Genomic DNA, 22090 nt, shown 5'->3' on the forward strand with positions numbered 1-22090 from the left:
CCGCATTCATCTTTCAGATAAAAGACCGTTCAGACTACCTTATAGGAGAGTGCCCCCTGGACATTATCTGAAACTGCGCCAGGTGTTAAGTGAGATGGAGGAAAAAGAAATCATCAGGAAATCAACCAGCGAATATGCATCACCTCTCGTTCTTGTGTGGAAGAAGAATGGGGATCTCCGTATATGTACGGATTTTCGCTGGCTAAATAAAAGGACTCTGAAGGATGCTCACCCTCTTCCCCATCAGGCAGACTGCCTAGCTGCGTTAGGAGGCAACAGTCTATTCAGCACAATGGATTTAACGTCTGGATTTTACAATATGTCACTTCATGAGGAAGACAGGAAGTACTCAGCTTTTACAACTCCAATGGGCCTTTATGAGTACAACCGTCTCCCTCAGGGCCTATGTAATAGTCCAGGGAGTTTCATGCGGATGATGATGAGCATTTTTGGAGACCAGAACTATCTGAGTTTGCTGTGCTATTTAGATGACTTGTTGGTGTTCGCCCCAGATGAGGAGAGTGCCTTGTTACGCCTGAAGATGGTGTTTGAGAGATTGCGTAGCCACAATCTGAAGTTGGCTCCAAAAAAATGTTTCTTCCTCAGAAGGTCAGTGAGGTTTCTTGGCCACATAGTTGATGAAAAGGGTGTTTCAACAGACCACAGTAAAGTCGAGAACATCACTAATTTGACCAGTACTGACCTCATGGATCCTGATGGTGTGACCCCATCACAGAAGAGGATTAGGTCCTTTCTTGGGATGATAAATTATTATCAGCACTTTGTGCCTGGATACTCTGCCATGGCCAAGCCACTCTTTGACCTGTTGAAGGGTGGGAAGAGAAAAAGGACAGGTCAGAAAGACAGGACAACGGGCAGAAAGTTGTGTGCAGCAGACTGGACACCACAACAGGAACAGGCCTTTGACCACCTTAAGGCTTCGCTGGTCAACTCTATGATTCTGGCCCATCCCGACTTCACTCGTCCCTTTATGTTGTCAACGGATGCATCCTTGGAAGGCATAGGTGCTGTCCTGTCCCAATTACAGGATGGAGACACGCGAGCCAGACCGATTGCGTTTGCCAGCAAGTCACTAAATCAAGCCCAGAGGAACTACCCAGCTCACCGCTTGGAGTTTCTGGCTTTGAAATGGTCAATTTGTGACAAGTTCAGTCACTGGCTCAAAGGTCACAAATTCACAGTCTGGACTGACAACAACCCGTTGACTCATATACTTACAAAGCCGAAGCTGGATTGTTGTGAGCAACGCTGGGTTGCCAAGTTGGCAAGTTACGACTTTGACATCAAGTATATCTCAGGACGGCAGAACATTGTAGCCGATGCCTTGAGCCGTGTGCCTTTTGTCAAGGAGAGTGTTGGCCAAAGACTTCTTACTGAGCCCTATGCAAACCTTCTGAGTGATGTTAAAGATGTGTCATGTGATTCTGTTAAAAATGCCTTCAGGTCATCCAGTGGTCAAGTGAAACTCGTCACAGTGAGTAATGATGTTCAGCCCGCATGTGACTCACCTCATGTATGGGCTCAGTCTATTGGAACGGACGACGTGTCTGCGGTACTGCAATCACATATGGTTTGGGAAGCTGGTCCCAGGGTCCGTGCAGTTCAAACATTGCAGCTCCTCCCTCAGTTGATACCACCTGGAATTAACACCTTGCCTGCATACACCGAAAAAGACCTTCGTGACAAGCAGCTGGATGATAGAACTCTCTCTCGTGTCCTGTATTATGTTGAGAGACAATGGAGGCCTTCTAGGAGAACAAGAGCTAAGGAGTCTGTCTCTGTCACGAGATACCTGAAACACTGGGACAAACTCGCTGTGAGCAATGGTGTCCTGTACAGAGTTTCAAAGGACCCTAAGACTAGAGCAAAACGTTCCCAATATGTTGTTCCTGACTCTCTCAAAGGTGAAGCCCTGAAAGGAGTTCACGATGAAGCCGGTCATCAGGCCCAGTCCAGGACCCTTAGTTTAGTTAGGGAGAGGTTCTTTTGGACAAACATTGACAGAGATGTGAGAGACTATGTTCGCCATTGCCAGCGATGCATTGTCAGTAAGACAGCTGAACCTGAAGGGAGAGCTCCTCTGGAAAGCATAACAACCACTAGACCACTGGAGCTCGTTTGTATTGATTTTTGGTCAGCTGAAAACTCCTGTAACAAGTCCATGGATGTCCTAGTAATAACGGACCACTTTACGAGAATGGCTCAGGCATTTCCCTGTAAAGATCAGACAGCCAAGCAGGTAGCAAAAGTTCTCTGGGACAAATATTTTGTGTCTTTGGATTCCCGGAAAGGATCCACAGTGATCAAGGGACTAATTTTGAGAGTCGGCTGATAAGTGAGCTTCTCAAGATCTCGGGTGTCAGGAAATCACACACTACCCCCTATCATCCGATGGGGAACGGTAGTGTGGAACGATTTAATAGAACCTTAGGCTGCATGATCCGCGCACTGTCTCCTGAAGCTAAGGTTGACTGGCCACGACGTTTACAAACATTGACATTCATGTACAACTGCACAACCCATGAGACAACGGGCTACCCACCCTTTTACCTCATGTTCGGCCGTGTTCCCCGCCTGCCTGTTGATGTCTTGTTTCGTACTGTCCTGCATGATTCTAATGTGACGAGCTATGACAAGTATGTGGCGTCTCTCGCCGACGACCTAAAGGAAGCATTGGTAATCGCTCAGGAACATGCTGTGAAGGAGCAGAGAAGACATGCTCGACTGTACAACAGGAAAGTGAAGGGATCCAGTATTGAAGTCGGGGATAGAGTGCTTTTGGCCAACAAGACAGAGAGAGGTAAAAAGAAACTCGCTGATAAGTGGGAATCGACCATTTACACGGTTGTGGACATGAACGCTGATACACACACGTACAGGATCTGTGACACAGCCACTGGCCGGGAGAAAGTGGTTCATAGGAACTTGCTCATGCTTGTTAACTTCCTTCCTGTGGACAATGAAATCGATATGTCTGACTTACCTCCATCAATGTCTGCCGCTGAATCTTCACCTCCAGGTACTGCTGATGCGGGCGATGTATCTGAAACTCTTCTTGAGAGAGAGAGTGGGACTGGATGTAGATCTGGTAAAAACTATGATGTTGACAGTCTACACAACTCACCTGCATGCTCGAGAGATGATGTGAGCCTCATGCTTGATGCAGAGCTTGTGGATTCTGAGAGGAGAACCATAGAATGGATTACACAGTTTTCTACACCAAGTTTGTCTCAAGTGGATGTCAATGATGTAGCGAGCGAGACCTCTAGACTGCAAGAGGTTTTTACCTCACCTGGCAGCATCATGATTGAACAGTCTGTGACCTGTGACTCTGTAACCATGACTGATATTGCTGTTGACATAAGACAATCAGAAGTCACACCTGAGAATATAACACAAACACGCAATGCACCTCACACTCTACACACTGCTGATCAGGCCTCACTTCAGCTCAGTAATTTTTCCAATGCACAACCACAGGTCAGGTCTAGATTTGGTCGACTAGTCAAGCCTGTTAATAGACTTATACAATCTATGTCAAGACAGGATGTTGTTCAGGATAATTTCAGTGTTAAATCTGTTTGCAAGTCTATTTTTCAGTCTCTTGTTGAGTGAATTCCAGATCTGTGGCCCCAGTTTTTTTTTTTTTTTTTTTTTTTTTTTTGTGGAGGGGTGCATGACTGCATTGTGTAATTAAATAGAATGTTTTGTTCTCTTTCATGAGTTTATTCTACACTGAAAATTTGGGTCTTGTGGGGTGTACAAGGCACCCTGTTTTCCAGTAGCTGGATTGGGAGATAGCGCTGCTCTCATACCACTTCATTCTTATGGAATACTGTAGATGTTGGATTTGTGTTAATGACCCTTTCATTGTAAATGTAATTGGTGAAGTTGTGTTCAATATGTACTATGTAGATGTAGCTCAAATTTGATAAAATTCAGTGCAGGTGAATGTAACAGAGTTGGAATTGTACTTTGTTAAAAGTGTCATATTTTCTTATTGTATTGTGAATTTTATCATTTTGAGAACACATTTTGCAGTCATTTTTATTCATTTTCTGTTTCAATCATAAACCTGCACATCGCCCCTTTTTGTACCTCCTTTGTTCCCGTAGTTCGCGTTCCCCCTTCCCCCCTCACAATGCTGCTGTGTATTGATGAGGGTAGGTTGTACAGAGAGTTGCTCCTGAGAATATTTCAATTTCTCTTGTTGTAATGCAAATGTTTTTCATCTCACGAAAACTATGTTATATTATTATGGTATTTTTGATTGGTTTTTATCGCTAAGTCAAGTTGTGGCAATTTTATGGAGTTTAACATAAGTGCTGAACGCACATTACAAGTCGCCATTTTGTATTTGTGTTACTTTTATTTTTCACTGAAAACCTTGTTATTTTTGTATATATAGGGGTCAGATGTGCACTGCAGTCTGAAGACAATATATATGTGTTTAATTGTCTTCTTCAGGTACGTCTATTGTCCATCATGCTGTTTTCATATTTACTAGCTAAACGCACATTTTCATTTGTCCACCGGGTGGCTCTGGTGTATTTCTTTTTTTTTTTTTTACATATACATTCTTGTATGTAGTTTGAAGTTATAAGTGAAAAATGTGTTCATTTTGTTGCAACTGGAAAAAAAAGTGTTTTCCTGTAAATTTTAATGTATCCTTAGCATGTAAATGTGGATAAATTGTAAAATTTGTGAAATGCCCTTACATGCATATTCATGAAAATAATTAATTCCCCCACACAATGCTGCTGTGTATTGATGAGGGGGTCAGATGTGCACTGCAGTCTGAAGACAATATATATGTGTTTAATTGTCTTCTTCAGGATCAAATAAAATAGTGGAAAGCAGCTCTTGGTGTCGTCTTGGTGTTCAAGAAGAAGAAGAAGACTCGTTACACTTGTCAAATGCACAGTACAAACATGCAAGTCAGTACTGATGTGACTACGACGTTTACTCACATTTTCTGTCCTGCGTGGCAAAATATGATGAAAGTTGCATTTTAAACCCGATTTTAAACATGACGTGGTCACAATGAGTGATGCGATATTATGCAAATAAATAGTGGCAGAAAAATAGAGAACTTTATTAAATCTGCTCTCTCTGCATCATCTTGAGAGCTTTTAGTATGTTTTACAAATGTCTCTGGATTAATTAACTAGCTCAAGTTTAGTCAAAGCCCAAAACATTCTACTCTGTGAGACTGTTCAAATGATATATGACACATGCCTATCTGAGCTGTATGATGTTTTGACATATTGCAGCAGTACATCATTGTTATGAGCCGGAGCCATTTATTCATTTGTTCCATTCTGTTGTCATGTGTATATCTTGTGTATCTCTTCTGTGTGTGTGTGTACCTGTGCATGTTTGTGTTACGGATGGGTGGTGTCTTGTGATAATCTGCTGGAGGCTGCAGTTGGTTTTCCTCATCTGATCCAGATATAAGGACCGCCCCAAACACTCAACTTCCGCCATCATTGTGCCATCGTGTCTTTGATTGTGTACCTCTTTGCCATTACTTCATATGTGTCGTACCAGAGAGACTGATTGTGATTATTTGGAGTTTGTGTTTTTGATTGTGATTCTGGAGGACCTTTGATAATTCTTGTTTACTTGACCCACGCCTTTTTTACTATGAATCTGGATTCTGATTTTGCATTGTTTGCTATATATTTATCTCCTGTAAATGTTCTTGAATATATTTTTTGCCAAATTAAGAGATGTAGAGGGTTTCTATTTATCAGCAAATAACTCAGCTCTACTTAGTTAATCAAATTGGCTACATTCATTGTGAAGTTCCGACTCTAAGCTTTCAAATGACACCTATTTTGTGTTGATCAAGGCAATAGATTTGAAAAATATTACTCATTTTTCGTAGCTAGGTAGCGCCCACCGGCAGAACACTGTTTAAGAGGGACTACTCAGCACTCTTTAAGAGTTGATCAAAATAGTTTCTAAACTTTAAGTGATACCTATTTTGCGTTATTACATTTAGTGGTAGCTTTGTCATTAATTTTTTCGTGGGGGGGGGGGGGGGGGGTGTACTTTTGTAAAAGGTTTTTCTTGAAAAGTGTGCTTACAGTATCTTTATTCATAGTAAATGCAAATTTTTTTTTATTGTTCTCTAATGCATTGGAACTCATATTTGAGTGTCTCTTAAGTGTCCAAATGCTTAAAAAAAATACACTGTACACATAACATTTACCCCTGCAGACTATGTGGAAGCTGTTTTTATTTTCTCCGTTTGGACATCAGTCAATGTTTTGGCAGGAGTTTCACTGGGCAGCTAAGAAAGCTCTTTGATAGTTGAGATAACTTACTGAAGGCTTTGTGTGGCCAGCACCACCTCCTCTATCTTATCGTAGACATCTTGTAGACTTGATGTCTCATCAGCTTTTCATCTTGAACTGAAGTAATTTTTAAATAGATTAGTATAGACTTGTGCAGTTGAGAAATGTTCTCGAATGATTGATTCTGTACCTTCTCTTCCTCTTGCTGCCCTTGAAACTGTGTGAAATTATTCTTTGCAATGGCAAAAAAATTTGCAGGCATTCTGCTTCCAGTAGAGGGAACCTGGGTACATGGGGATGACATGACCCAAAGATTGCCATTTAATTCTTGATGTTTTAAACCGCTTAAAAATACAAACACAAATTGTAATATGTACCTTTAGTTCCTTCAGAATCAAGGATCTCATTACCCTGGGCATCTGTGAGAATTACAGGATCATAACTGCCAAGAACATCTTGAACCTTCCCAACAGTGCCATGTACTGTAGCCTCACATTCTATGAAACGGACCACCACCATCCTGCTCGGCCTCAGTTTGCTGTTTACTAGATCAGCTATGTAAATGTTTCTGAAGTATTAAGAAAAGGATAAATATAGAAAAGTGTCTAAGAAATTCCAAACTATTAAATCAGATTACAATATTTTATACATCAATAGTGAAACAAATAACCCTGTATAACTTGCAGTGATAAACAAAAAATGATCAATTACTCTGTATAAACTGTTATAAGTTTAAGTAAAAACACTGAATATCCAGTGACCAGTGAGTATTATAGATCCTGGAGGATAATAGGCTACCCCTTATAACTGTGTCATTGTTATAAAAAAGGAACATGGCTCTTTATCATAACTTTATTGAGAATCTCCCTAACCCACATAAATACAATAATTATACACCTCTGAAATGAGCGAATCATGGAGGATCTCAGAGGTGGTGCGATAGTCGCTGCAGATGAACCAGCAGCAGCAGAGGATGAAGTAGTGTGGGTAAAGAGAAATGCTGAATGACTGCTGATGGGGGTGTTCCAGATGAGAGAAGCCCTTTCTCCACTTCATCCCCATGGACCTCAATGTCCATGTGCAGTGATGTCTAGGGTGCTGAAGTAACCAGACTGTGTCGGGAGAATTGCTATATTCGAATCATCTGTCAAGTACAGAGTCTGCAATTAAACCTTAAAGGAACACTCCATTTTTTTTGAAAATAGGCTAATTTTTCAACTCCCCTACAGTTAAACAGTTGAGTTTTACCGTTTTCGAATCCATTCAGCTGATCTCCGGGTCTGGCGGTACCACTTTTAGCATAGCTTAGCATAGTTCATTGAATCTGATTAGACCATTAGCATCTCACTCAAAAATAACCAGAGCTTCGATATTTTTCCTTCGATATTTTGACTCTTCTGTAGTTACATCGTGTACTAAGTAAGACCTACGGAAAATGAAAAGTTGCGATTTTCTAGGCCGATATGGCTAGGAACTGTACTCTGATTCTGGCGTAATAATCAAGGAACTTTGCTGTCATACCATGAGTGCAGCAGGCGCAATGATATTACGCAGTGCCTGAAAATAGGCTTCCGTCAACATAACCAATGTGACCACCTGCTTGTACAGGGAGCGTGCCTTGCAACCATGGAGACATTTGTGAGAGACGCTGTGTAGTATCATTGCAGAAAATAAATACAGATAGGACACTAAAAGTGATATGCTAAAATTTTGTTTATGTTTTGTTAATTCAGTTACAAGAATGTGGACAAATAAAACTTCCTAAAGACCCACGTCTTTGTTCTCTTCACTTTAGATAAAGTATCAGGGCTAAATTGGAGAGAACAAATACATGGTTCTTTGGGAAGTTTTATTCGTCCACATTCATCACAACTTCCAATTCTTTTCTCCTCTGATCGCTAGTAAAGCAGTGAAGACTTGCATCTCTTCTCTTGCGGCCAACCGACTGAAAATTGACCCTTTGCCAGGAGTTTGACTTGACAGGCGATCTAACCAATCATAATACCGAATCCACCATTTTGTCCGACAAAGCAGTCAGGGGCGTTAGCAGGTTAATGTAAGTGGACTTGAACTTGAAAAATGGTGTGTACTGACATCTTTCCGTGATTGAAACAACATTCCTTCTGATGTTCATTCATGTTTTTGATGTTATAAATTAATTAGTAGGAAGAGATGATTGGTTCATGAGCTGTTTGAACTGAGGTGCTACAGCTATCTGTCACGACACATTAAAGAGCCACAAAACGGTATTTATTGTTTAAATTTCTTTAAAAATGACAACATTTGTAAATTTGAGACTTTGTTTCATATCAAAAGTAACCTGCTCTGTCTTGTCTGTCGACGAGTTGTCAGTGTCCTCTTTGCTCCGCAATGTATTTTTCACTGCATGAGAACATGATGTGTGGCAAGAGATCGGCATGGCTTGTCAGACATAGCAAAAGTAACTGAAGGGGGCGGGTCTCTGCAAACGGTCAATTGGCATCATATATTATATTCCGAGGTGTGTTGAGGTAAAAATAGCAGCAGGGCAGCGTCAGTTGCAACCATTTGACGTCATGACGTAGAATGCACTGTGCACATAAGCAAAATAGCACCCCCCACCCCATTGTCCAAATATGGATTTTTTTTAAATAACGTAAATCTTTCAGGGGTTTTCTACTACATATTTCAGTAAGAGCCATAATTTACGTTATATTAAGCCATACAAGTCTTAATACTAGGGGTTCCCCTTAAAGGTGAAAGCAGAATAACATTTATTTCAACAATGCAGTAACAAAATAACATATTTTCTATAAAATGTAACAACTTATTACAAATTTTGTATAAAATCCCACCTCCCCTGCCCAAAAAATAAATTATTAAATTAATAATAATAATAGTAATAGTAATAAATAAACAAATAACTGCAAGGTGGTCCACCAGAAATTCTTCTGTGTGGTTTCCCCTGAGCCTCCAGACATTCTCCTTCTAGGTTCTCCAGGCCCTCTCAATGTGTTGGGTATGAGCTCCTGTCTGGACATCAACAAATGCCACACTGTGGTTCACTGTATAATGCCTGTAACCAAACATGTCTGTAAGCCCTCACTCATCACTGATGATGATGAACCCTCTCTTGGCATGGTGAGCAATAAGTCGAATCAGTTCCCTTCTGGTCCTCCTTTCAACTAAGTGGAGAACTGGTTTTGCAGATTTGTGTCCTTGGTATTTCCCCCCAGCATGCCAAACACCCACTTCCTCCTTTTCCATCCACCATCCATTCTGCCTCGCCCATACTGAAAAAGAAAAAAAAAATGTCCAAAGAAAGAAAGGATTTTTAAACAGATTTGAAATTAATTTAAATAGATCATGATTAAAACCCTGTGTAATTATGGTGGATAGTTTAACACTTAAATAATAATAGTTATGTAACAGTAAATGTTATTATATTACTTGTAATAATAATTATTATTCTTGCCTTTCTTTTATGTTGAAAGTGACTCTCATCTATAAAAATGAACTGTCTTCTGCCCCCTATTTGTTGTCCTCTTCTTCTCCTCAATCTGTCCATTGCCACCACGTATATGCCTCTTGCACTTTTTTGGCCATCTTTGACAAGTTTGCAGAGCTCCCTGCTATGTCATTTGTTAAACTAACCTATACAGGAACTTTATCCATTTGAAGAGGGAGACTTTGGAATAACTAAATATTGAGTTGTGCCTAACTGACTTCTTTATTGTTCTTCCTCTGTGACCGCTTTGCTGGCACCTCCTGGGAGATAAATGAAAAGACATAGGCGAAAAAGGCAAATAGATTTTAACATATAAATTCAAATACAATATTGAATGTTTGATCTAAAGTGGTCAAAGTTCATTGGAACAAGTATTGTACTTTTGATGTGGAGACACTTTTATCTGAGCTATTTTAATGCTACTTCATAATTTAGAAAAAACATTTTTAAAATACTTTTACTACATAACAAACATTTATCTGACATGTATAACTAGTTATGAAAATTAAGCTTTTACAAAAATATAAAAATGTGAGCATGTAATATATAATGGATAATATAAAAGGCCAAAAAAAAAAAAAACTGAATGCATTAATATGCATTATATAGTACAAGGGCATTCAGATTACAGATGTCAAAATTCCACCACCCCACCTTACCTACCATTCAAAATTGTCAATGCAATAGTTTTGCTTCAAATTCATTTTATGACCACAGGAATTACATTTAATCGTCCTTTTAAGTATTTTTTTCTTTTGAAGCCATTTTATAAAGTTTCACATTTTTCTTTCCCTTGATGAGCTCGCTCAACTTTCTGGCTAAATTTGGCATCTTTTTAACACCTTGTAAGTGTAGGTCTCCCACCCAAAAAGACTTTTTAGAACACAAAGTTTTTAGGTACAAAAATCCGTTGTGTGCTTTCTTGGCCGTTTTTCTGAGGCTTTTTTAAATATTGTTCATATCGAAATAAGAATTATATCGTATTTACAGAAATTAAGATATATATTGAGATATAAATTTTGTCCATATCGTCCAGTCCTGTTATAAATATGCATATACACTATATTGCCAAAGGTTTTGGGACGCCTGCCTTTATGTGCACATGAACTTTAATGACATCCCATTCTAATTCTGTAGGGTTTAATATGGAGTTGGCCAACACTTTGCAGCTATAACAGCTTCATCTCTACTAGAAACTTTACACTTTACACACAGGCAAGTACCGTTCTCCTGGAAACTGCCAAATCCAGACTCATCCACCAGACAGAGAAGCATGATTGGTCACAAACAACACATTTTCCGAATAGATTTGAATTGACTGCAACTACCCAGGGGCGTCGCTATACTGCAAACATTCAAATAGCAATCATGTTATGTTTTTTTTCTATCAGATGTTTAGAATCAAACTACCAATGCCAGATTCAAGAATTAATCATTCTTGGTCAAATGGCTTTTATAAACTGTCCATGATTCAGTTTTGGGGGCCATGACAGAAGTTTGATGCTGACATGTGAGAACAAGCAACAGCCACCAGCATTTTTCCATCATCTTCTTAATCTCCTCACGTAAATGATTACATTTCAATGGCTTACATTTCTTACCCACTGCAGAAACCACCACATGTTCACCAATGCCGTCAAAATTATTAATTTTTCTGTTTTTGTTGATCACAAAGTACAAAGTAGATAAGGAAAACTAGGATGACAGGTGTATTCAGAGCGCTGCCATTACTGTTTACAATGCGTGGAATGGTGCGCTGTTATTGGTTGAGCGGATATATCGCATTCTGCAGAGAAGGGAGACTGGCGTTTGTCGTGGTTTGGAAAAATAGGGAGAAAACATGACAGAATAACACGGCGGATACAGTGGCGGTTCTAGACCCTTTTTAACTGGGGGGCCAAGCTGGGGCCAGTTGTACTGTTAGAGGGGCCAGTTAAATTTAGACCTTATTGTTGTCATATCATTTTCTGTACTGCACTGCAGGCATTAACAGGCAAAATACCATATTTATAATCATTCAACAATGTATTTGCATTTCAATTTTATTTTTTACATTTGCATTACATATTCAGTATCAGTCACATTAACTGTATTCTATGATTTTTGTGTTTCTTTTTTGCAAAAAGATCAGCAAATTCATCTAGATTTAAGGCCTTTGCCCTCCTTGACTCAGTACTTAGAACACCTAAATTGCTTAATCTGTCATCTGACATTGTGGACCTGAGATTTCACCAGCTTTAGTGCAGAAAACCTCAATTCACAAGAAGCAGTACTAATAGGGATTGAAACAGCTATCTTGCATAGTTTAAAAAGCTCAAAGAAAACTTCTTTATAAGGTTCAATGAATAATGCCAGCTCTACTACACTGGAGGGTTTCTGCATGCCACTCTTTCTAAAATTCTTCACTTGAACAGCTGACATTTTCAACACACATTTCACAAACAAACCCATGAAACACAACACAAGAAGACTATTACCAGCTAATACAATAAACATAGCTAGTAGCCTGTAACTTTACCTTTACTCCGTCTTTTCAGCTTTTGGGTTGCTGTTTGAATTGACACACTGTTCAAAGATGGAGCATCACATTGACAGGCCACATCTCTTGTAAGGGGCTGTATAAAAGAAATTGCATTGCAGTATGATATGGGCACAAGGCCAAAATAGATGATTGTGCAGGACTGCCAATTTTTGAGTTCAACTTGGAGAATTACGATTCAATTCATAAGCTTGAGATTTATATTCCTCTTGATATCAATATCGTTTCATTTGGATATACAGTATACAGTTTTTCTCAAGGGGAAAAAAAAATCTCATATTTTTGCAAACTGTACAGGGAAATTTGTCAGGTGGTACATTATTATTAAATGTCAAAATTAACAACTGAATTGTATACAATTAGGTCAGTTTTTTATAATAATTGAGCGATTACATAAGACATGATTTAATAAGTTATGGTGTATTTTTCAATATACCCTCTGTAAAGAGTAAGAGATGATAGGTATTACAAATGTTGGTCTTGATTTAAGTGGTGATGTTGGTTGTTGGCGTGCACGCCAAAATAATTTTTTGATTATGGATAATATGACATCAAGTTATGTTGGCAGCCCTGTTTGATGTTCAGTGTCTGAAGTGCTTGTTTGTCGCTAGTTCCACTTACCGTCAAACTTTGTGAGTTACCAACGGTGTAGAGATGGGACAGCCGTATCTGTTAAAGACAAATATTTAACAAACCCCATTTCGTGCTGTGTCCAGTTTGTGAAGCATCCACGTGTAAAGTGCTTCGAACACAAACGTGACCACTCTGAAATCCCTCCTTCCTCGAAATGCAAAAACTCAAGCCATCGGGACCACAACGAGGGAATTTTGGGGAATGGGAAAAGTGTTTCGGGAGAGCCACAACCTAAAACACACCTCCTAGCCATCTCAGTATGTTGTTCGTCTCTTTCACGCGCTATCTGTCAGTTGGATGGGCGTGATTAAGGATCTTAAGCCGAAACCCAAGCCGTCAAACTGACGTCATCAGAGAAGGGACGCCGTTGCAGAGGGGAGAAGCATTTTCAGATTTTGATTAAATATATTACAAAGCCAAACAATTTTTTTGTATGGATTGACTTGCACGGATGAATTGTTCACCCCAAAACTAGCAATTTGCACTAACAAAATGAATGTCAATTTTGATTTCATGTGTACTTTAAACTGCCATAACTTTAAAAGACAACATCTCAGTTTGCATTGAACTTTCAGCGCTGTAACTTTGCAGATACTGTTTATGCTCAAGCAGCAACTTGAGACTTCTGAAAAAGAGACTGCTGTCTCTTTAAGACATAATACACGGATCAGTACACTGATACTAAATACATGCGTTCCTTCTCGTGTATAAGTTCACTTAAGACATAACCGACTATGCTTGCTAGGATACTCCCGAAGACGGGCATGTTGACATAATTAATAAAGAATAGTAGGTGGTTTGAGAGAGTGGAAAACACAATTTGTGTTTTTAATTGATTCATTTTTCTGCCCTTGTCCATACTGAAAGCCTATCACCCCCTTCTTTGCCAAAAAGATGCAAGAACATGACTCAAAAAACATAAACATAAAAACAGTATTGCTTCCTTGGTGAGTGGATCATTCCATTATTTTGTAAGGAAAATATTCAGACCTATATTTCAGAAGCTTACATCAGTTGTCCATAGTCATCAAAGTTTCAAATTACAATTAAACATTGATGTTCTTCCCATTTTAAAAAGTTTAGGTGTACATTTCTAGACAATTTTAGGAGTGATCCAGGCTTATAGCAGAAAACCTGTGCTCAAAGCCTGTCATTGTTAGAATATCTGGATCTAATATCAGATCTAGAAGGATCTGGTCTGGGACGCTCCTGCGAGGGCTTTTATTAATGATATTACCTTACACAATGGATACAGTGGCTGTGATAAATGTGTACAGTCAGGCATTCACACTGTATTATTTAATTATATGTGTATTATTTAAACACACTAAACTTATAGGAGATCACTGGAAAATAACAAGTAGAAAAAAGATCACAACCCCACATACATCAACGAGAACTAACAAGAGACTGAACTAAACAAGGGATATACCGTATATATACACAGGACTAAACGAGTTAACGAGGGACAGGTAGACATGATAGGTTGCTATGGGCACAGATGAGAACACTAGAAAACTAGGTCAACTAAGGCAAACAGGAAGTAAACACAGGAACTGGAAACACATGAAACTAATCCAGAACAGAACAAACCAAACAAGCATTTTGGGGGACTCTATGGTCAGGGTTTTTTAAGTTTACAATATGGTCTGACTAATCTTAATGATGATGTGAAGGTGCATGCATGGCCACTTATATTTAATAACAAGGCTTCCTTTTGAAAACTATTTAATGATAGGAATAGTTAGAAAACCACTGCAGCAAGTTATACACACTATTTCAAAACTTGATACAAGTTTAAAAGATGAAATTTGAAAATACAAAAAAAAAAAAATAAAAAAAATAAAAAAAATAAATGCTGCACTCAGATGGACCTGTTCCACAAGGTTTTACAGGAATGGTCTCCCAATTTAAGGAACTGGCAATAGATGAGTTTGTCATCAACACATCAGAGAGTGACAGATGTATCAAGATGATTTTCTATAAAAAAGCAGTCCAAACACTATTATTGCCATTTCTTCTTGCCCATCGTCTGCCATGTTTGTTAACTCTAAAGTCATGTTTGACCGTGTTCAGAATCAGGAATCTGTTTGTGTGTGGTGTGCTGTCTTGATCACATCACATCACTTGACACACTATAGGAACAAAACAGTTAAATCTATAATTTTCTAACATTTTGAAAATCTGATAAGATTTAGAAAATCTTTTAGTGTGGGCCAGCCTTAAGGTACACTGTGCAGAAGTGCATCCAGTTGCCTTTGGAGGTTGGTTTTGTTGTCATTCCCCTACTTAATGCAGAAGAAGTCTTAAATTGCAGTTTTAGCATGGCGTTGTGGTAGTCATTAAGACTGAGATATTTTAGATAGACCAAAATTTTTATCTTGAGGAAAATTATTGTTAATTTATGTGCAGATCATCATCATATTTAGACAATGGTGACAGTGTCCAGACTGCCATCTTTTTCTCTGTAGGTGCATATACTCATATTTGTACTATTATTATCTTGGGCTTGGAACTTGTTAATAAAGACTTGCGTGCACTCTTTCTTTTATAGGCCATGTTTTACATTGTAGAGTTTCTGGAAACCCAAGAGGTTGGAGTGGTACCAGCACTTGTGGGTTGAAGATGAAATCTGTCAGTGGCCAACTCACTACAAACCTGATGAATTAGTAAAAGCCATATGAAATGAGGAGCAGCCTGGGCACAAATGAGATGCATATTGTGTTGGAATTTTATAAAAAGCAGGTATGTACATAATTTTTTATTTTTATAGCAACCTACAAAACTGCTTGTCTAAAACTTCCTCAAGTGGAAACCCACACTGACCTTCAAACAGCAGAGGAAGATGACGAGGATGCCAATCCAAAGAAAAAGTGGAAAAGGCTGTAAGTATTAAAGTGCCATTCTTATTGCTATTGTTTTAGATGTTAAATATTATGGAAAAATCTAATGTCAACATCTGTGAATTTGTTAAGGTTCTCAAATATAATCTATGAGTTCTCAGGAATTGAGATTAATATATCTTAAAGTCAATTCTGAGAATTGTTTCTAAACACATTATAATTGTGCTGAAACATTACAAAGATGTAGTACAAACTATGTAGTACTGAATTGTGGAGTTAGAACATTAAAATTCGGTGGCACAAATTGGCTTACAAATATAAACACTATGCATAAGGAACTCTTATTTCTATCCTTATTTGCATATATAATTTCCAGGTCCTCAAGCTACGGTAGCCACAAGAGGTATTGCTGTGGGCAACAACACATCCAAGGTTCTTTCGCTCTGCTCAGTTTCAACGTGGCAAATCCTGATGACTCCACCTACCTCCCCAGCATATCTGAATTGTTTGACACCACCAGTGAACAGTAAGTTAACTTTATTTGTTATAGATCTTTGTTAATCAGACATAATAGGAACAATGTGTTCCTCAACATTATTTGAACTGATGCTAATATGTTGATGCGATTGTCGAGTTATTTTACTATGAAGGTGAGAAATTAGAAATAATAAACTTTGTAACAAGTCGTTTTTGTGGTTTTCTTTGTCAATAGAGCACCAAACAAGACACCGCAGGACAGAGTGAAATACTTGATATATGAGGAGTGCCTACTTGAGCTTTTTAAAATCTGTCCCACCTGCTCAAGAGTCAGCAAGGTAGTCAAATTTGTAAAAGGAACATTTCTTTGTGACCCAGAAGTGCCTCCACCAGAGTTGTTCATACACCAGACAGTGGAAAAAGTCAACCACTTCTGGGCAGCTTTCCAGCAGGGAATCTGCATCTATCAGCCGCTGTCTACTACACAAGCTCTTTTTTTCAACTAGACAAACAAGTTTTGTAAAAATGACGTAATTTATAATAGTTTATAAAAGCATCACAGTGCTACAGTGGAATGTAATACATGCTATGAACAGTTACAGAGGTACTTTCTGATTTTACATTACAGGTGCTCAATGTAATGCATGCGAGAACCTTCAGCAGAATGACACATCGAAATCATGTGCATAAATACATTCTGCCTTTCGTGCTGTATAAATGGCGATCACACCAGACCAACCTGCTTGATGGACGATAACAGAACGAAACTGTATCTCTTGGTGGTGATATGAGAGCTGACAGTTCAGGCCATTGTGCAAAATATGGCTCATACTCCATGGATCTCAGCATAATCAAAATTGTTCATATCCAGCTCATACAGGTAAATAGATTATAAAAACAAAGTAGACAGTATTTGCCAGGGAAACTCTGAGTAATTCATTACATTTCTAACTTTAGAAATCTGTACTTACATCTGTTCTGATCCACAGAGTAATGAAGTGGGAAGCAGTGTCCGTATGGAAAAGGAAGGGCTTATCCAGAGTCTGGAATTTTGAAAAATCTGGTGTCAAAATAGCTTCCCTGGTGACAGACTGACACACCCGGGTTTAAAAGTTTGCCTGGGAACAGACCACTTTTATGATGTATGGCATTTATGTAAAAGTAGGATCATTTTAAAAATGTAGTTTATTGATTATTTGTAGCACAGCTAATCCTGTGCAACATTAACACTCACTGTAGAACAGTTGTATTACATCTTTTTAAACTCTTTTCAGCACTCACCAAGAAAGCAGACACCATCTCCAAGGAGAAGAAATGCAACAAGATCAAAATGTTGCAAAAGAGCATTAAAAAAAAAAAAAAAAAAAAAAAAATCACCTCTACTGGTCAGCATCCAGTTCATCCATTGGAGAGGAAACAGTGGCAAAATGGACATCTTTTCTCAACCACATCCAGAATGTGCATGACCATGCAAATCCACTCTTCTCCAAGTGCCTCCACCCTCCTTCCGCTGACAAAAACATGTGGCTGAAGCCTGGAATGCCACTTGTAATATTCTCTCAGCTGCTATGCACTCATCATCTTTTATGTATTGATTATTCCTGTCCCCCTCTAGCAATAAAGGCCAACTACAAGATGGAGAAGGTGATAATGAACAAGTGTGTTCTTGGTGGGCTGGGCGATATATCGTGATTGTCATGCGCATTTCGTAGTTCAGCTGAATCCTTTCGAAGGCGATACCTGTGATAAACATATTGCTGATTGTCAGTGAACTACGGCTTGATTAAATGGCTCCATTTGAAAGCAGGTGATGGCGATCGAGGTATGGGAACCGGCTTTACTGACGAAATGCGCGTGATCGCATCTATATCGCAGTTCGGTGATGTGAAAAAGCACCTTTCTAAAAACATCTGTGGGGGTGATTCTATGGTGTGATTCTGCAGTTCGCACCAAAAACGTGGCCTTCTCATACTTAGGAATGCTCTGCGGGTAAATTGTATAGTAATCATATTGTCAATATTGTGTAGTAACAGCCTTTTACCAACAGCCAAGCCACACTGTCTACATGAGCAGTGTGTGTGCGTAGTGGAAACTTTTCATTTTGGCGTCCATGTTAACAGATTAGAGCAGCCACACAGGTAGAGTGAGAGGGGCAGTATGGCCATGGTCTAACTATGTTGGAGTAATCACATACAAATCTTTCTCAATTCTGACTTTTCCTGGCCGCTTTGCATTTCAATGAAAATTCTGGCCGTACCCAAGCGAGGACTGCATCAGGAGAATTGCAATTCCAAATTAAGTTTTCCAAGGCCAAAAGAGAGGAGAACATGTTTTGTCCATGGTGAAGACCAAATATACTAATGATTAGTTAATTCTCAATTGTCTTTTGGTATCTCAATGTCAATGTCGACCATGTTAGGCCATTAGTAACTACAGGTGGAAAGATATATATAATTAAACATCCTCTGGTTTGTATCAGAGAAGGATTTGGTGTACTTATACACTGTTTCTAACAAATAAACTAGAAAATAAAAGATAAACTAAACCAGTTGCATAATATTACATTGAAATGACACCAGTTTATACTTCAGAATTAACTTAAATTCAGTGCATTATGGTGGGGTAAGTTAAAACACTGGCTTCAAAATCCTTTGCCCCACAGCATTTGGCTCACTTTGCCCCATAGCTGCCATTTTAGGAAAAGCCAGCTAACTTACCAATTCAGAATAATATTTAGCTAAATTACTTGCATGGTTTTATATGTTGCTAAATCACCAATATGCATCATAAATAATTTTAGACCTGGACAAATTTACTTTGATGAAACAGCCATTACATCTGTTATGTTAAAATTTTACTTTGACAAGCCATTAACAGTTTTTAAAGTAAATAAGTGACTTCCACTCCTCCCATGTGCTTCTTTTCACAGTCTGACAGAAATGGTGGGTGGTTCTAAAATATATGGTCACATGACAATAAAATGGTAGGGTTGCAAAGATACAGGGGGTGGGTCAACTTACCCACTGGCTCATCTTACCCCACTCTCCCCTACAGAAATATCACCTACACAGCATGGCCATGAAATGCTCATCTAATATTATAACTGAAACAATCTAATAAAATAATGCTTACAACATGAGTTAGAACTAAGAGACTACTGTATTAATGTCAAATTACGTACATACATGCAGGAATTTATATCGATTTACTATGTTTCATCAAGTCTCAACATGTGACTAGTCTTTCAAATATATTTCTATACTAAAAGGTCAAATATTCGCTTAATGTTGAAATCTGACTGATTTAAATAGCCTACTTTTTGCTTCTCTATCAGCACAATACAGACAAAGATGATAAAAGATTTTTGAACTTACCAATATTCCATGACGTCAATGGCTAACTGATGAGGCCACGTGGATTTCCTGTCATCAGCGCATGTGCAAAAGTAGTAGTTGACTGGGTGTGTCTCATACGTCCTGAAAAGTGAAGCTGTGGGCTCTTTGATCGCCCCCTGGTGGCTGGATGCAGTACAGGTCATAAACCCCACCCTCTCAATGCAGTCGAATGAAACTTCAGTGAAAACTTAAAAATAAATTCTGCTTGAAATAAAACTTTCTGAAAGATGGTTTTGGTCATTTAAGGTAGTTGTTATCACGCTGATTTATATTCAATTGTTCATTTTTGTGATAATTTAGATTTTAGCTAGCAATTTGATGCTATAAAAACGGGGCGTGTCATCATGATTCGCAGTTGATTGACAGCTTGTCTGAGGACTGTCGGAGCTTCGAGGGGAGATTGAAGATGTATAATTAACTATTAATTTTCGATTTCTTTGTTATTTAACACCAACAAAATGAGTTGTTCAGCAGTAAACTGTACTAACCGACCTACAGGATCTGACGGATCACTGAACTTTTTTCTGTAACATTAAATGTGGGCGATATAAGCTAATTAATAAATGTTATTAGTTAAGATAACACACCTAATGTTAACCATGTCGGGAAAAAGCAGGTGATCGTTATCTGGCAGTTACTTATTATTTTTATGGGTATAAAATAATAATTAGCAGGACAAAACTAATGATAGCCTACTCTAATTACAGCAATCGACCTCCTGTAAGGTTAGTTGAACTTGATTTAAAATGGCAGGACCGTTTCTGACGATTTAGAGTTGTTTCTAGTGGCATATTATACTGAATTTTCAGTAGATAAACTCAATTTACTGAATTTACTGTTTCAAAAATATTATTGCTCTGGACAACAGAATAGCCTATTATTTTATAGGTAGAATTTTAAATTGTGTATAATTTTTTATAGTCTATTTAAAATACATGAATGATGACGCAGCCATCTGGGCGGAAGTTTGATACCGCGACTCCGCCTCCGGGCTCCACTGACGAATTCCTTCTGCGCATGCCCAGGCTCCAAACTTTTTTTTTTTTTTTTTGACGTATTGCGTAACGTGTCAGCGCCCATTCGTCGGCCTATTTTGGCTTCAGTTCATTACAATGGAAGGAAGCGGCGGTGTCGCGTCGTCCATCTTTTTTACAGTCTATGTAGTTGACTCAAATCATTCTTTTTCGTTATTTCGCCAGAAATGAATTGAGCTCGTTTAAAGTTGTGGATCATTCAGACTGATTTGAAATAACTGTGTACATCCCTTAAACTGATTAGTATTATTTGTTTCAAAATACTCTATTTATTTTTATCAAACATCACCCAGACTTCATTGAGTGCAGTGGGGACCACAGTGTACATACAAAGCCAGTGGCTGCATCTCCCTTATCCTGGCCTGTGCTCCCTTTCTGTTGGCTGACATGTTCGCTGCTCCATCATATGTTTGTCCACGCAGACCAGACAGCGGAAGATTATAATAGATTATAATAATGGAATATTGGAGGAGAGGCAACATGTGAATTGAGCTAATGATTTCCCTAATTATGCTGTTTGCAAATAGATTTAAAATTTCATTCTGGATTTTGGGGGATGTGTAATCATGTTTTCTTGTTGACAGCCATTTCTCTAACCAGGGTCATCTTCACATCGTACTTTCAGTAACTGGTTTAACTTAACCTCTTCAGCTGTATGGCCCCTAAGAGCAGCTCCCTGGCATGCCAAGAGCTGTACAGAGCCCACAATTTTCATGAGACACCGTCTTGATTCCTGTTGCTGTGCAGCTTTGGCTGAAGATAACTGGACATCTACTGGTTTTGTTTTTTGGCAGTGGGTAGTGATGGCAACTTTGTGTGCAATGCTTTGGACATGTTCTGCAAATTTTTGAGTTGCCTTTTTCCAGTTTCAGAAACCAGTTTTGACAAATGTTGGTTCTGCATTCTTGGCCAAATTAGATTTTTCATGCCCAAAAGCTTGAGCACAGAAATAAAATATAGGATTCCATTGACTCCTGGACTGTAGTGAAGCCAAGGAAAATCATGGTACCACTTTTCTTGGAACTATAGCGTTTTGTTGGTGAGCTGCTGCACAGCTCTTGGGTTCAGATGCCTCGGATGCACGCATCGACACATGGCAGGCTCTCTGTGTCCTGCTCGGTCCTGCTCCTCTGTGGCGATGATGGCATGTGGTTAAAAAATCATAACAAATGTATTTGAAAGTGGGCGGGGACACAAACAGGATTTTGAAAAGTGGTGAGACATGTCCCCCTTGTCCCCTGTGGAATGCCATTTGCTGACGTGACGCAAGTGAGATAGTCACTTTTTTTTGTTTTGTTTTTTTATTTACAGTTTTTAGAGAAGTGCATGCCATGACTAATGAAGTCATTGTATTTAATG

General features: G+C 38.7%; 1 long non-coding RNA gene across 3 annotated transcripts in view; it reads left to right on the top strand.

Moving 5' to 3' along the window:
• LOC125245935 overlaps positions 1-17649 on the top strand; it is a 34555-nt gene extending 16906 nt beyond the window's left edge. For 2 of the 3 annotated variants that reach the window (XR_007179625.1, XR_007179624.1), the window contains exons 4-9: positions 15537-15867; positions 16202-16351; positions 16538-16640; positions 16931-17182; positions 17292-17463; positions 17577-17649. This is a non-coding gene — a long non-coding RNA (uncharacterized LOC125245935). The remainder of the gene's footprint in view (positions 1-15536; positions 15868-16201; positions 16352-16537; positions 16641-16930; positions 17183-17291; positions 17464-17576) is intronic. The other variant, XR_007179626.1, reaches the window with a different exon arrangement.
• The last annotated feature ends 4441 nt before the right edge of the window (positions 17650-22090 follow it).

The sequence above is a fragment of the Megalobrama amblycephala genome, linkage group LG14 (genome assembly GCF_018812025.1).
Source record: "Megalobrama amblycephala isolate DHTTF-2021 linkage group LG14, ASM1881202v1, whole genome shotgun sequence".
Taxonomy (NCBI): Eukaryota; Metazoa; Chordata; class Actinopteri; order Cypriniformes; family Xenocyprididae; genus Megalobrama; species Megalobrama amblycephala.